Raw genomic sequence first — 13,324 nt, forward strand, 5'->3', positions numbered from 1 at the left:
CTCCTTTTATGACCAGGTGACCTGCCTGGTGGATGCAGGAAGGGCTGTGGATGTTGTCTATTTGGACTTTAGCAAGGCTTTTGACACTGTCTCCCACAGCATACTCCTGGAAAAGCTGGCAGCCCAGGGCTTGGACAGGAGCACTCTTTGCTGGGTTAGGAACTGGCTGGATGGCCGGGCCCAGAGAGTGGTGGTGAATGGTGCTGTATCCAGCTGGTGGCCAGTCACTAGTGGCATTCCTCAGGGGTCTGTGCTGGGACCAGCTCTGTTCAATATTTTCATTGATGACATGGATGAGGGTATTGAATCTTTCATTAGTAAATTTGCAGATGACACAAAGCTGGGAGCGTGTGTCAACCGCTTGGAAGATAGGAGGGCTCTGCAGAGAGATCTGGAACGGTTGGGTCGATGGGCAGAGTCCAACAAAATGAAGTTTAATGAATCCAAGTGTCGAGTCCTGCATTTTGGCCACAAGAACCCCCTGCAGCGTTATAAGCTGGGGACAGTGTGGCTGGACAGTGCCCAGGAGGAAAGGGACCTGGGGATTCTGGTCAGCAGCTGGCTGAACATGAGCCAGCAGTGTGCCCAGGTGGCCAAGAGGGCCAATGGCATCCTGGCCTGTATCAGGAATGGTGTGGCCAGCAGGAGCAGGGAGGTCATTCTTCCCCTGTACTCGGCACTGGTGAGGCCACACCTTGAGTATTGTGTCCATTTCTGGGCCCCTCAGTTTAGGAAGGACGTTGAGATGCTTGAACGCGCCCAGGGGAGGGCAACAAAGCTAGTGAAGGGATTGGAAAACAAGCCATATGAAGAACGACTGAGGGAGCTGGGGTTGTTTAGCCTGGAGAAAAGGAGACTCAGAGGTGACCTTATCACTCTCTACACCTTCCTGAAGGGTGGTTGTAGACAGCTGGGGGTTGGTCTCTTTCTCCAGGCAGCAACTGACAGAACGAGAGGACACAATCTTAAGCTGCGTCAAGGGAAATATAGGTTGGATATTAGGAAGAAGTTTTTCACAGAAAGAGTGATTAAATACTGGAATAGTCTGCCCGGGGAGGTCGTGGAGTCACCATCCCTGGATGTGTTTAAAAGGAAACTGGATGTGGCACTTGATACCATGACCTAGTTGAGGTGTTAGGGCTGGGTTGGACTCAATGACCTTGAAGGTCTCTTCCAACCTATATATTCTGTGATTCTGTGATTCTGTATTTCTTTGCTGTGGATTCTTTTAGGAGAAAAGGTTAAAATCCTGCTTTGGTATAATACCCAAGATCCAGCCTAGAAGTACCTGAGTGCTGGAAGGTCAAGTACAGACACAGCTATTTAAGGTGATTTTATATTTCCCTATGATAAAATGCAGTTTAAAATAGTTTCATGACCTTTTTTTTTGCTCGTTGTTATGAGTCACTGTTGTACTAAATCTGCATTTTTTTCAAAACTAATCATGGCTTACCCATTTGGCATATTTTCTCAGAACAGTGAAGTAAATTATCTCTCATTTTAGGTCTGTGTCTAAGCAAATTTAAACATTGCACAGCAGCAAAGGTATTCAGTGTCACAGTGCAATGGAAATTACCAAAAATGGCACAAATCCCATAACCTCATCCCATGCTGGGTTGTATCCCATCCATCCAGTGAAGTAATCAATCAAAGATAATAAATTTTAGAAGCTCACGGTGGAAAGCTTGGTTTTTAAATTGGGTGTTTAGAGCCAGAACCGAGTCTGTGACATCATGCCTTGTACAGGGAAGAGCATATGGAATGTTGACAGTGGGACCATCTCCAAGCAGAGCCACGCTGGAGGAGATCCTTGTTCCAGAGCTGAGGATCACACAGCAGCCAAGCACTTTTCTACGAGCTGCAGGTGAGGCAGAATTTGGGGGTTTGATTGGCCAAACTGCAGGTACTGGTGTTCACATCATTGATTTCCCCTCAGTCATCTTAATCCTTCTATTTGCACTTCTGAAACGTACGTTTCCTTAGATTTCCTTGGCAATTACATCCTGTGCATGTGTCTTGCCCAGCGAAGCTGTGGCTGCCCTGTCCCTGGCAGTGTCTCAGGCCAGGTTGGATGGGGCTTGGAGCAACGTGGGATAGTGGAAGGTGTCCCTGCCCATGGCAGGGGGTAGGACAATGCTCTTCAAGGTCCCTTCCAACCCAAACCATTCCAGGATTTTATGTAATAGTGAAGCCAAACCCATAGACTATTTGTGCAGGAAGGACCTCAAAACCAAACAAGTTTAGTTGTGACTTTTCTTAGGTTTGGTGATGTGAGAACTGGATCACCAGGATAAAAATGTCTGCCACCAAGTCAGTGGGACCTTCTTTCCACGGACTGACAGGACCTCATGTTACACCAGGGGAGGGTCAGGTTGGATATTAGGAAAAATTTATTCATGGAAAGAGTTCTCAAAGCATTGGAATGGACTGCCCAGGGCAGTCATGGAATCACAGAATCATGGAATATGCTGAGTTGGAAGGGACCCATCAAGATCATCAAGTCCAGCTCCTGGCCCTGCATAGACATCCCAACAATCCAACCTTGTTCCTGAGAGCGTTGTCCAAGTGCTCCTGGACCTCAGTCCCCATCCCTGGAGGGATTTAGCAGCCATGTAGATGTGGCACTTGGAGACTCGGGTTAGTAGTGGGTTTGGCAGCGCTGAGATCTCTCGGTGGCCTTAGTGGGCTTTCCCAACCAAAACAATTTCCTGATGTTATGATTCTTTGATTCCACGCTTCCGCAGTTCTATGTCCTCCACCGGGAGTGTGCGGCAGGGAAGGTGGACGAGGCGACGGTGGCCGTATCCTCTCGGTGCCACCGCGGGGCAGAGCACAGCCGCGGTGCCGGTGGGCGGATCCTCCGAGCCGGGGCTGCGGGTATGCTGGGGGTACCGGGTGTGACAACGGTGCCGGGGGTACCAAGTGTGCCAGGGGTCGCGGCGGTGCCGGCGGGCCCGGCCGGGCGGCGGCGGGCGCGGCCCCCTCACGGCGTTGCCATGGCGGCCGCGCTGCGCTCCGCGGGGGCGGGCGGGGGGCGGGCACGGGGCGGGGCGGCCCCTTCAGCACCAACGCGGCCCCGGACAGCAGCGGCCCCGGCGCGGCTCGGGCACCACAGGGGGCGGCTGCACGGTGAGTGTCCCCACACGGTGAGTGAATGTCCCTACACCCGCTCGGTGCGTGAGAGTCCCCACACCTGCACGGTGACTGAGCGTCCCTCACAGCCGCTCGGAGCGTGTCCCCCTCGGCCGCTCGGTAACTGACTGTCCCCGCAGCCGCGCGGTGAGTGAATGTCCCCCACGGCCGCTCGGTGGAATGGGTGTCCCCCGCATGGCGGGTGAATGTCCCCGGAGCACCCAGCCCGCAGGGCCGGCGGGTCGCAGGTGCCCGCGGGATCGGGCCGGGCGGGGCCGTTGCGGGAGCGGTTGGGCTCGGTTAAAAAACTTTGAAAACCCCGTAGCGCTCAGCTCGGCTCGGGCCTTTTCCTTCTCTCCCCGTAAGGCGTTTTCCTTAGAAACTTTAGGGGTGAACTTGTAAAAAGGCCGGTGCTGGAGTCTGTGTGTGTCTGACTGCACGTGAGCTCCGTCTCACTACGGGCGTTCCTTTGCATGAATCCTAGAAGCTCCCTGGATTTGGGCAAGCCCTGCCTTGCCACATTCATAGTAGTGGTAGTAGGAGCGTGGTATTCCTTACTCGCTGTTAGAAGCTCTGTCATCCCACTTAGATGATGACAGCCCTGGTAGCTGAGGCTTTTTCTGTGTATTCTGCAAGGACCATCCGTGTTTTGGGGGAGGTCACAGCCTGGAGGTGACAGTGACAGTGAAGTGACAGTGACAGCAAGCTGCGATTCTGTGCCCTAAACTATTCGGAAGTGCCTGCATGCAAAGCAAAACTGCTTTCCAGCAACTCGGGGCTGGAATTCTGTGTCTTCCCAGCCAGGAATCGCTCTCATGTGCTCCCTGCCTTCTCCCACAGGCATCTCTGATACATCGTTAAGCCGCTGCAAATCTGTAATAACATTAATTGTTTCCTTGGAAAGAGGAGGGTGGGCTCTGCGGGCTCACATATTGTGTTCCATGTGCCGCCTTAAGAGTAACAGCCTGTTCGTGGCTCCCATGAAAAGCGGCCAAGTGGGAATGAATGGGGATGTGCCGAATTCTCCGCTAAAGGCCGAGGGATGAATAATAAATGGCAGTGACTCCAGAGCAGGGACTCTCCCATGCTTCGTGCTCCTGACTTCTCCTTAAGTTCTAGAGATAGATGTGATGTGTCTGTCCCATTCAGAAATGTTAAAAACAATCCCTGTGCCCTTTCATCCTCCATGTGCAATGCCTGCAGCATCCAGGACTCGGGAATACGGGCTTGATGTGTGGAGGGAGAATAGCTGCTTGCATTATACCTTCTATTCCTTATGTCTTATCCCTCTGGCATTCCCACAGCTTAGTTCAAAGGGAGCACCAATAATTCCTTTAATTTGCAGTGCTGCAGACCTTTGACCTCAGGGCAGTGCTGCCTGCATGCCCTCCCTGCCCAGTTGTGCATCCCAGGCATAATGTTAGAGTAAATTTAGTTTTGTTGCCTCATTAGGCACCAGACACACAGGGCTGTGTAAGGACTGTGTGCTCTGGAATGATTCAGCTGCCACACAGAGACACGTTGACCCTTGTGAGCAAAAGCCTGACCCTAAATTCCTGCCCTGCAGATCAGGGCTTGAGCTCCTGCTCAAGCTCAGGAGTAACTGCTGACACAGTAGAGTCCCATAATTTATGAATCAACTGTAAATCAGGAAGACAGAAGAAGACCAAGTTCCTTGAAAGATCACATTAAGACTGAGTTATTTTGGAGAGTCAATTAAGCAGCATTTAGGCTGGCAGTGGAAATTAATTCATTAATTAACAGTGCTTGAAGGAATTAAATTCTACCCATATTTCAAAACACTCCTAATCCAGAGTGGTTTCATGGTTCTGGGCTCTGATGATCAGACTGCAGGAGGGGTTTGGGTTGTGCCACCCCTGCTTGGCCACAGCAAGGGGGAAATCTTGGTATTTTTTGCTCTGGTTTGCCTCTCATTCATGTTGAGAAGCCTTTTGTGGGTCGTCCTGAGGTTGCTGACAGTGTTTGTTGAATTCTCAGTACCTTGATGGTCTCTGCATATGGGGATAGATTTTTTAAAATGGATTTAACACATAGTTATGTTTTCCATGTCATATATCTCTTATGTATCTATGTTTAACCCACTGGTTTTAATGGATGAAAGTCAATGAACAGTTAGAGGATTTGGAGGCAAATTCTAAGTCAAATTTCACCATCAAAGGATGAGTAACCTGTAGTGAGGAATGGTCCATGGAGAGTGGAAGTGAACTCAGGGTTTATCTTACAGAACTCAGATGCTCAGCCATGAACAGACCAGGCCAATTCCACTCCCATTTACACCAGAGCAGTTCCTGCTGAATTGAATTGTTATTCAGTCAATTCTTTTATCAGGAACTGTAATGGTGGGATGGGGAATAATAATTTCAAACTGAAAGATGGGAGATTTCACTTCAATATAGGGAAAGAATTGTTCCCTGTGAGGTTTGGAAGGCCCTGGCACAGGGTGCCTAGAGAAGCTGTGGCTGCCCCTGGATTCCTGGAAGTGTCCAAGGCCAGCTGGAACAGGGCTTGGAGCACCCTGGGATAGTGGAAGGTGTCCCTGCCCATGGCAGGGGGTGGAACTGGATGGGATTAAAGGTCCCTTCCATCCCAAACCATTCCATGATTCTATGAATTTATGCCATTTGGATTCACACATCAAAAAAAATAGAAATATTTTGTGAATTGCAGTCTGGCTTTTTTGCCTTTGCAACCATGATCTTCATGCAAAAATAATTATTCAAAGCATCAGCAGAGAATCTAAGATGCCCCAGGGAATCAGCAATGTACCATTGCCTATGGCCGTATGTGCCAGTTTAGCATGGACAGCAAGAACTAATTAGTTACTGGCTTTGAAGTTGACAGCTTGATTGACCAATTAGGAAGATGACACGCCTCTGGGAACACACAGGCTTAAAAAACAGAAGAACCTCTGGAAAACCTCTCTCCATTCCAGCCTGCCAGCAGGTAACACCAGCTGTGTGGCAACCGGGTGGGCCCGGCCAGGCCCCGCTGCCCCACGGGGCTTTGTGGGGCCAGGCCTGGCCGGGCCCTGGTAGCAACTGCCAGCAGGAGAGGGGAAAGCCCCAGCTACTAACATCTAGCTAACTTTAAAGCTTGCCCCAGCAGCTGCCCGCACCTCCGGCCAGGGCCAGGGGAGATGTTCCCCCCGGGCCCCCGGGAGCAGCCCTGAGCCCGGGCTGGGCCTACTCCATGAGACCGAGGGGTGGGCAGGAGGCATTTATAGGCATTTATGATCCTGGCTGCTGAGGATTCCTGACTGCCCAGACTGCTCCAATCTCTGATCTCTCAGCTCGAGTTCCCCCTCCCCTCCCACCAGCGTGGCCTTGAAATCTGACACTGAGCCGCAGCCTGAGGGAGAGAGGACCTGGGTGTCATGGTTTAGGTTTGCTTATCTGAGTTACGTCACCATTTATGTGGTGGTTTCACGTTAGCTGAATTTTGTTTGCCAACTGGGAGATAGGATTTTGGGAGAAAAAGGCAAAACAGGCCCCAACTTAAGATAAACAGATAGATTTTATTAACACACACTAAGAGAAGCAAAGGGAAAAAAACCCCAAAAATTAATTTCTAACACCACAAACTGTTCATTTTCTACAAACAATGTAAAGAGGCAAAACTCAGAACTCCAGGTCAGTACTACTTATAAAACAGTCTTTCATTCAGTCTTTGAGAGAGAGAAGTCTCTCCTGTTGTCTGGTAACTTTCCACAAGAGAAACAGTCTGCTTGTGGCTTCTAACTCACACAAAAGCAGCCTGCCTAGGAGATTGTGCAGTTGTGGTACCTCCCATATCACGTAGCCTTTCCTGTGACTACATATGGGCCATAGACTCACATATATATTGGGGTGGCACTTTTAAAGATAAACAATTTCAAAGGCAAAAGATTCTTCATCTCAGGGAACAGACATGTCTTCTCACTTCTTTCGCTGGCACAGGGGGCTTCTTCTCATCTCTTTCTGTTCAAACCTCTTATGGGATCACCAAATCACAACTTCTAATTCAATATTCACTCAGTAAATCACAGATACCTTTGCTCAAAGAATCCACAAATCATCTCCCCAATTCATATTGTCCACGATTTAAAGGAATACTTTAGCATATTCATATTACAGTCTGTTACCATAACTCATAGGAGATTTTCAGCCTAGAACTAAGGCAACTTGTAATCTCTTCCACCTAAGAGGTCACTCTTCCTTTACTGACTTTGAGATTTCTATATTGTCCCTTTACATGTCTCCAATTTGGCCTTTTCTCTCATCTCTGAGAAGGGTTAGTTTAAGAAAGTTTCAATTGGTTTCAGAAAAGAGTTAAAGCTTGCCCAGGCCTGCGGTGGTCAAGCCGCAAAGGTTTCAAAGCCATGCCGGGGGGAGGGGGCAAGCCAATGGATGCCTTCTCTTCTATCCCTTGATTTGATGGTGTGAGCTGCTCAGAGCTGCTCTTCAGGGCCCAGCGTAGGGTGGAGGGAGATCCCATCCTCCCCCCGGGCCAGGGGTGCAAGCAGCCAGGAGATTGGGGCATGGCCCTGCCACGGCCCGCCCTGATCCCTGCCGCGGCCCCAGACACGTGGCCAGCACTGCCAAACTGCAGCACTGCTGCTGGCAGCCGGGGAGGGGGGGGGGGGGGGGGGGGGGGAACTTAGCCAGCCCTGCCTCCTCTGCGAGCTCTCGGAGGCCTGGCCAGGCCCGGCTGCCCTGGGGCAGTGGGGCCTAAGCCAGGCCCTCCTCAGCTGCCTACGATGTTACCTGGTCACCAGATGGGGGGAAGAGGAGGGCTCGAACCCAATTTCAGCTTTATATGGGTATTAACAAAAGTCACATTCTGTTTTCTGAGTGGTCAAAACTACATTCCAATCCAAAAACTGGTCCCTGATAGGTCCCTGTCCTTTCCAAAGCAAAGTACCAGGTCCTAGCAGGGCGACATTCCATTAACCAAAATACCAAACTATGTTAACCTATGACAGTAAGATATTAACTCTTTCCTTACACAAATGAAACTTCCAAAGCCCTAACCCTTCTCTGAGTGAGAGGAAAGGGACAGAGTGAATGTAGAGACAACACGGTATGAGACGGAAGTCAGTGAAGAGAGAGTGAAAAGACTAATTGTGAGAAGGGATTAGAGGAGTTGCTATTTTAGGCTGGACTTCTTTTATAAGCTATGATAATGAACTATATATATTAGAATATCCCTTTAAATCATGGGAAAAATATGCATTATGGGGAGATGATTATTCAGATTTGTGGATTTGAGCAAAGGTATCTGTGATAGACCGAGTGAATATTGAATTAGTAGCTGTGATCCTGTGATCCCATGAGATGTTTGAACAGAAAGAGATGAGATAAGAAGCCCCCTGCACCAGTGAAGAAGTGAGAAGACATCTCTGTTCCCTGCGATGAAGAATCCTTTGCTTTTGGAGTTGCTTATCTTTAAAAATGACACCCCAGTATGTATGAGTCCATGACCCATATGCAGCTTGGGAAACTGCTAATGGGAGGGATTTCACAATCTGCAGAGAGTTTTTTCTGGGCGGGTGCAGATTCGTGACATGGGAGCCACCAGAGGACTGTTTCTTGTGGTGATGTTACCATGGGAGTTCTAATAGAGACTCCTCTCCCAAAGAACTGATGAAAACTTATTTTTTAAATGGTGAAACTGACTGAAAATCACAGGTTTTGTCTCTTTATGTTGTCAGTGGGAAAGTGAGCAGTTTGTGGGGGGAGGAGGAGGAGTGTTTCGAAAATTTCATTTTGATTCTCATTTTCTTCTTTTAGTGTGTGTTAATAAATCTATCTTTGTACCCTTTAAGTTTAGGCCTGCTTTGCTTCTATCCTAATCCTATCTCACAGAGAGAAAAAGAGAGTAAACACTTAAACCACTACACTAAATTTAGCAGAGACAGGCAAATGTGAAACCATTACACCGTGCTGAGTTAGTGTGGTACAGCAAGGGAGAACCTGTTGCTAGATTTCTTAGGGAAAGAAAACATGATTTATATTTAGATATTGAACTACCTTGACTGAGGTCTGGCTGAGGCCTAGTTGAGGCCCAAGGCCTGTGATACAGGAGAAAATTCTCAGTTAGCTGTGGCGCAGCTAGAATTAGATATTAAGGTGTTTGGGAAAGATAATAGGGTGTTGAAGGTCATTGAATAGAATTGTTAGTATGCAGGTGTTAGCCACCTTAAAAGTAAACCAAACAATGTGTGTTTACATTTTTTCTTTTGCTGTGTGCCAATGAAAAAGTTGTTACATGTATAAACAATGTAGAATAGTATATAAGTTGCTGCACTGCACGTAATTGGGGGACTTTGTAGAATTAACCATACTGGTTGTATCTACGCCTGTCTCAGTCCCACCCTCTCTTATTATCGGTATCCCTGGCTTCATAATGGCGCCCGAACAGGGATCGCTTAGCTTTAATGCATTTGTTCACTTAAATGCGTTTCGCTTAAATGCGTCTGCTTAAATGCAGAAAATCGTCTAGACGTGTGTGTGGGAACTCTGTTTTAATTGTGGTGAGAGTTCTCGGGCGGATTCTACCTTGCATGCAGGAAAGAACCCCCAGGAGTTCTAGCTTAGATGCGTTAAGGGCTCATTAAGCCTCCTGGCTTGGACCTGAAGCAGAACCGGTTCGAAAGCAGAGTGAGCTGAGACCGGACGAACCGAGTGGAAGGAGCAGAGGGTTGGAGCCGCGGAGCCGGCCGTTCGAAAAGCATCAGTGCTATCCCGTGGCAGGAGGGTAAGCCGCAGTGGGGAAACAGCTCAGAGAAAGTTCAAAGACAAAATGAATGCCAACCTTAGCACGGCAGTGCGGCTTCTTTATTATATTCTCTCTATGAGAGATAAAAAACTGAAGGAGTGTGAGTTAAAGCAGTTAACCCTGTGGGCCAAGAAGAAAGGAAAGTTAAGCAGATAAGCAGACCGGCACTTGCGTTTAGTTGCAGCAGAGCCCGCGCGGTGGAAAAGCGGCGGCCCCGCCTCCTCACAGAGCAGCTGCAGCGGAGCGGCCGTGATAGCGACAACAGCCCCGGCGCAGCCCCGCAGCACCAGCGCAGCACTCACCACACGGCAGCAGCCCGGCGCCGGCACTGGCGTGGGCTGGGGGGGGGGGGTGGCGCGGGCCGGACGGTGGGGGCTGCCGGGGACAGTGGAGTCCGGGCAGTGCGGGACGAACAGAGCAAGCGCAGAGTTGGAAACTACAAATCCCAGGAGCCCTTGTGGCTGGTGCTTGCACAGGCACAGAACCAGGAAGCACAGCGCAGGCGCAGAACTATGTACTACAAACCCCAGAAAGCCTTGGGACGGGAACAGAGCGAGCGAGATGGAGATCGAGCGGCAAGTTCGCTCCGGGCAAGTGAAACCCCAAGAGAGAGCGAGACAGGGCAGCCTCCGGGGGATGGGTCGAGAGAGAACACCCCCGCGGACGGCGCCGGGCCGGCACTAGTAACACCAGAGTGCAAGGCAGAGATGGGAGTGAGGCGGCACAGCCCCACCTCTGCCCCGCGTGGGGGGAGCCAGCCTTGCCTTGCACAGCAACAGCGGCGGCAGGCGGAGCCAGCACAGGCAGGACTGGGGCAGGCGGAGGCAGTGCAAGCAGGGAGGAGGCATGGCCAGGGCGGAGAGTTTCTCCAAGATACCACCCCCTCAGACCAAATGCCGGGGAGCCTGACCCCGCCCACAAGCAACACTAATACAAACACAGCAAGCTCTATCCCTTCAGGTACAAAGAGAAGGGGAAGAGACGCCACGGATGACAGTAACCCTCGGGTTAAGAGGGGCTGCATTCAGGCAAAATAATAATAAATCAATTAAAGTTACAGGTTTTATAAATTCAGAAGCAGAGATCTCAAAATCATTGGATGTTTGCAAAGCAGCTGCATGATCAGAAGCAAAAGACCTATTGTCATGACATGGAAAAGGATTTTTGATTATAGTATTGATGTATTTGGATCCAAGTTGAGTTGTGTTTTAGTATTCTGTTGATATTAAAAATAATTTTTATGTAGTTTTAAGTTTAAGCCTTTTAAGTATAAGTTAAGTTAAGGGTTGTTAAGTAAAGTTAAATTTAAAATAAAAATTTATAAAGGTTAAAATAATAGATATATGTTTTATTAATTTAAAGTTTTATTGTATGTAGGTTTTAAATGTAAGTTTTGTTAAGATATACTAATCTAATTTGCAGAATTTAGTTGTTTTTCTTAGAAATAAGAAGGCTTCAAAGGACACAACTGTGATAAAGCACTGAAAAATTTGTGAATGGAAAAGAAGAAATTTTTATATCATGATTGTTATAGGTTGTAAGCTATTTTGTAGGGTTTTTGTGTTTTATTTTAAGATAAGTTTTAAGATAATAGGTTAAATAAGATAACAAAATAAATAAGTTAAGTCTTAAGATAATAAGTTAAGTTTTAAGTTAAGTTTAAAATAATAAGTTTTAAATAAAAAGTACTGTGAATTATATCATGATACACTTCAAGATTCTTTTTTATGTTCTTTAGTTGTTTAAGCATTTTATAATTATTGTTTTAAAGAGCTTTGTTTTAAAAATGTATTAAAGAATATCACTCTAGATAAAGCCGGGTCCTGGCCACACCTTGACTTTAACTAGAGGAGATGTGATCATCAACAAACCCAGATGTTTCTGCACCAAAAAACCAAATACAAGTCACTTTGACTTGACAATTTGACCTTATAAATATGACAGCTGGACCAACTTTTGAAGTGAATTTGGGAGCCTTGCCCGGGAAAGGATACCCAGGTCTTCACTGGAAGAAAAAAAAAAAAAAAAAAAAAGTTTTTCAGCTGTTACAGAATCTGGAACAATGAAACAATATTTTGGTAATTGACAATTATTCAAATTTACATGTGTTGTTGTTTGACAGTTGTTAACTGTTTGTCATTTGAAAAATTTTCAGTTGTTGTGTGTGAAACTTTTTCTGATAGATTTCAGGTTTGAATAAGGGTTGTACATTTTCAACTCAAAGTACAGTTTTTTACTAACCTATGGCAAAGTGCTTGCTTGTGTTTTCACAGATATAAAACACAAGAAAATTCCTGCAATAAATGCGAAAATCATGTTAAGAACAGAATTTTTAACAGCTTTAAAAATGGAGAAGTGAACACAGAGAATTGAACAAGTGTCAAGACTGCAACCATCTTTTTGCCTTGTGTGCAAGGACTTATAGCTTGGGTTTTCTTTTTCTTTGTGTTGTATAAATTTGTTTAACCATTTTCAATTTACAAACAGTTTTTACAGCTAAAAAGTAACATGAAGAAATTTGTAGTTGTTAATACTCCTTTTGATAAATAGCTCAATTTATGTAGTTTTGCTAGTTAAATCAAAAACTTAATCTATTTTGAACTTATTTTTTATTGTTATTATAGTTACATGAATAGTTATGTCCTATGTGTTAAAGTGTATACAAAATGCAATTAGCCACACCTTTAACTCAGTCTAGGTAGTTCAAAAGAAAAAATGGGGATCTGTTGCTAAATTTCTTAGGGAAAGAAAACATGATTTATATTTAGATATTGAACTACCTTGACTGAGGCCTGGCTGAGGCCTAGTTGAGGCCCAAGGCCTGTGATGCAGGAGAAAATTCTCAGTTTGCCGTGGCGCAGTTAGAATTAGATATTAAGGTGTTTGGGAAAGATAATAGGGTGTTGAAGGTCATTGAATAGAATTGTTGGTATGCAGGTGTTAGCCACCTTAAAAGTAAACCAAACAATGTGTGTTTACATTTTTTTCTTTTGCTGTGTGCCAATGAAAAAGTTGTTACATGTATAAACAATGTAGAATAGTATATAAGTTGCTGCACTGCACGTAATTGGGGGACTTTGTAGAATTAACCATACTGGTCGTATCTACGCCTGTCTCAGTCCAACCCTCTCTTATTATCGGTATCCCTGGCTTCAAGAACCAAGCTGCAAAACTTGAGCATAATATTGAGCATGATTCCTTCATGTTGCAGAATTGCTCACAGGTGAACCATCATTTCAGTTATTTTCTAGAAAAAGTTATTTTAGAAGCTCTAAAAACTGTTTCTTTCAATGTGTACCACCAAAAGGAGAGTTTTCCTCCATAAAATGCCACAAATGGGTACAGCAGATGCTGATTTGTGTCCACATCAGCTGATTTTCTTCTCCATTACCCTTTCTGCTGGATCTTTGTTTAT

The sequence above is a fragment of the Zosterops lateralis genome (genome assembly GCF_965231275.1).
Source record: "Zosterops lateralis genome assembly, chromosome: W".
Taxonomy (NCBI): Eukaryota; Metazoa; Chordata; class Aves; order Passeriformes; family Zosteropidae; genus Zosterops; species Zosterops lateralis.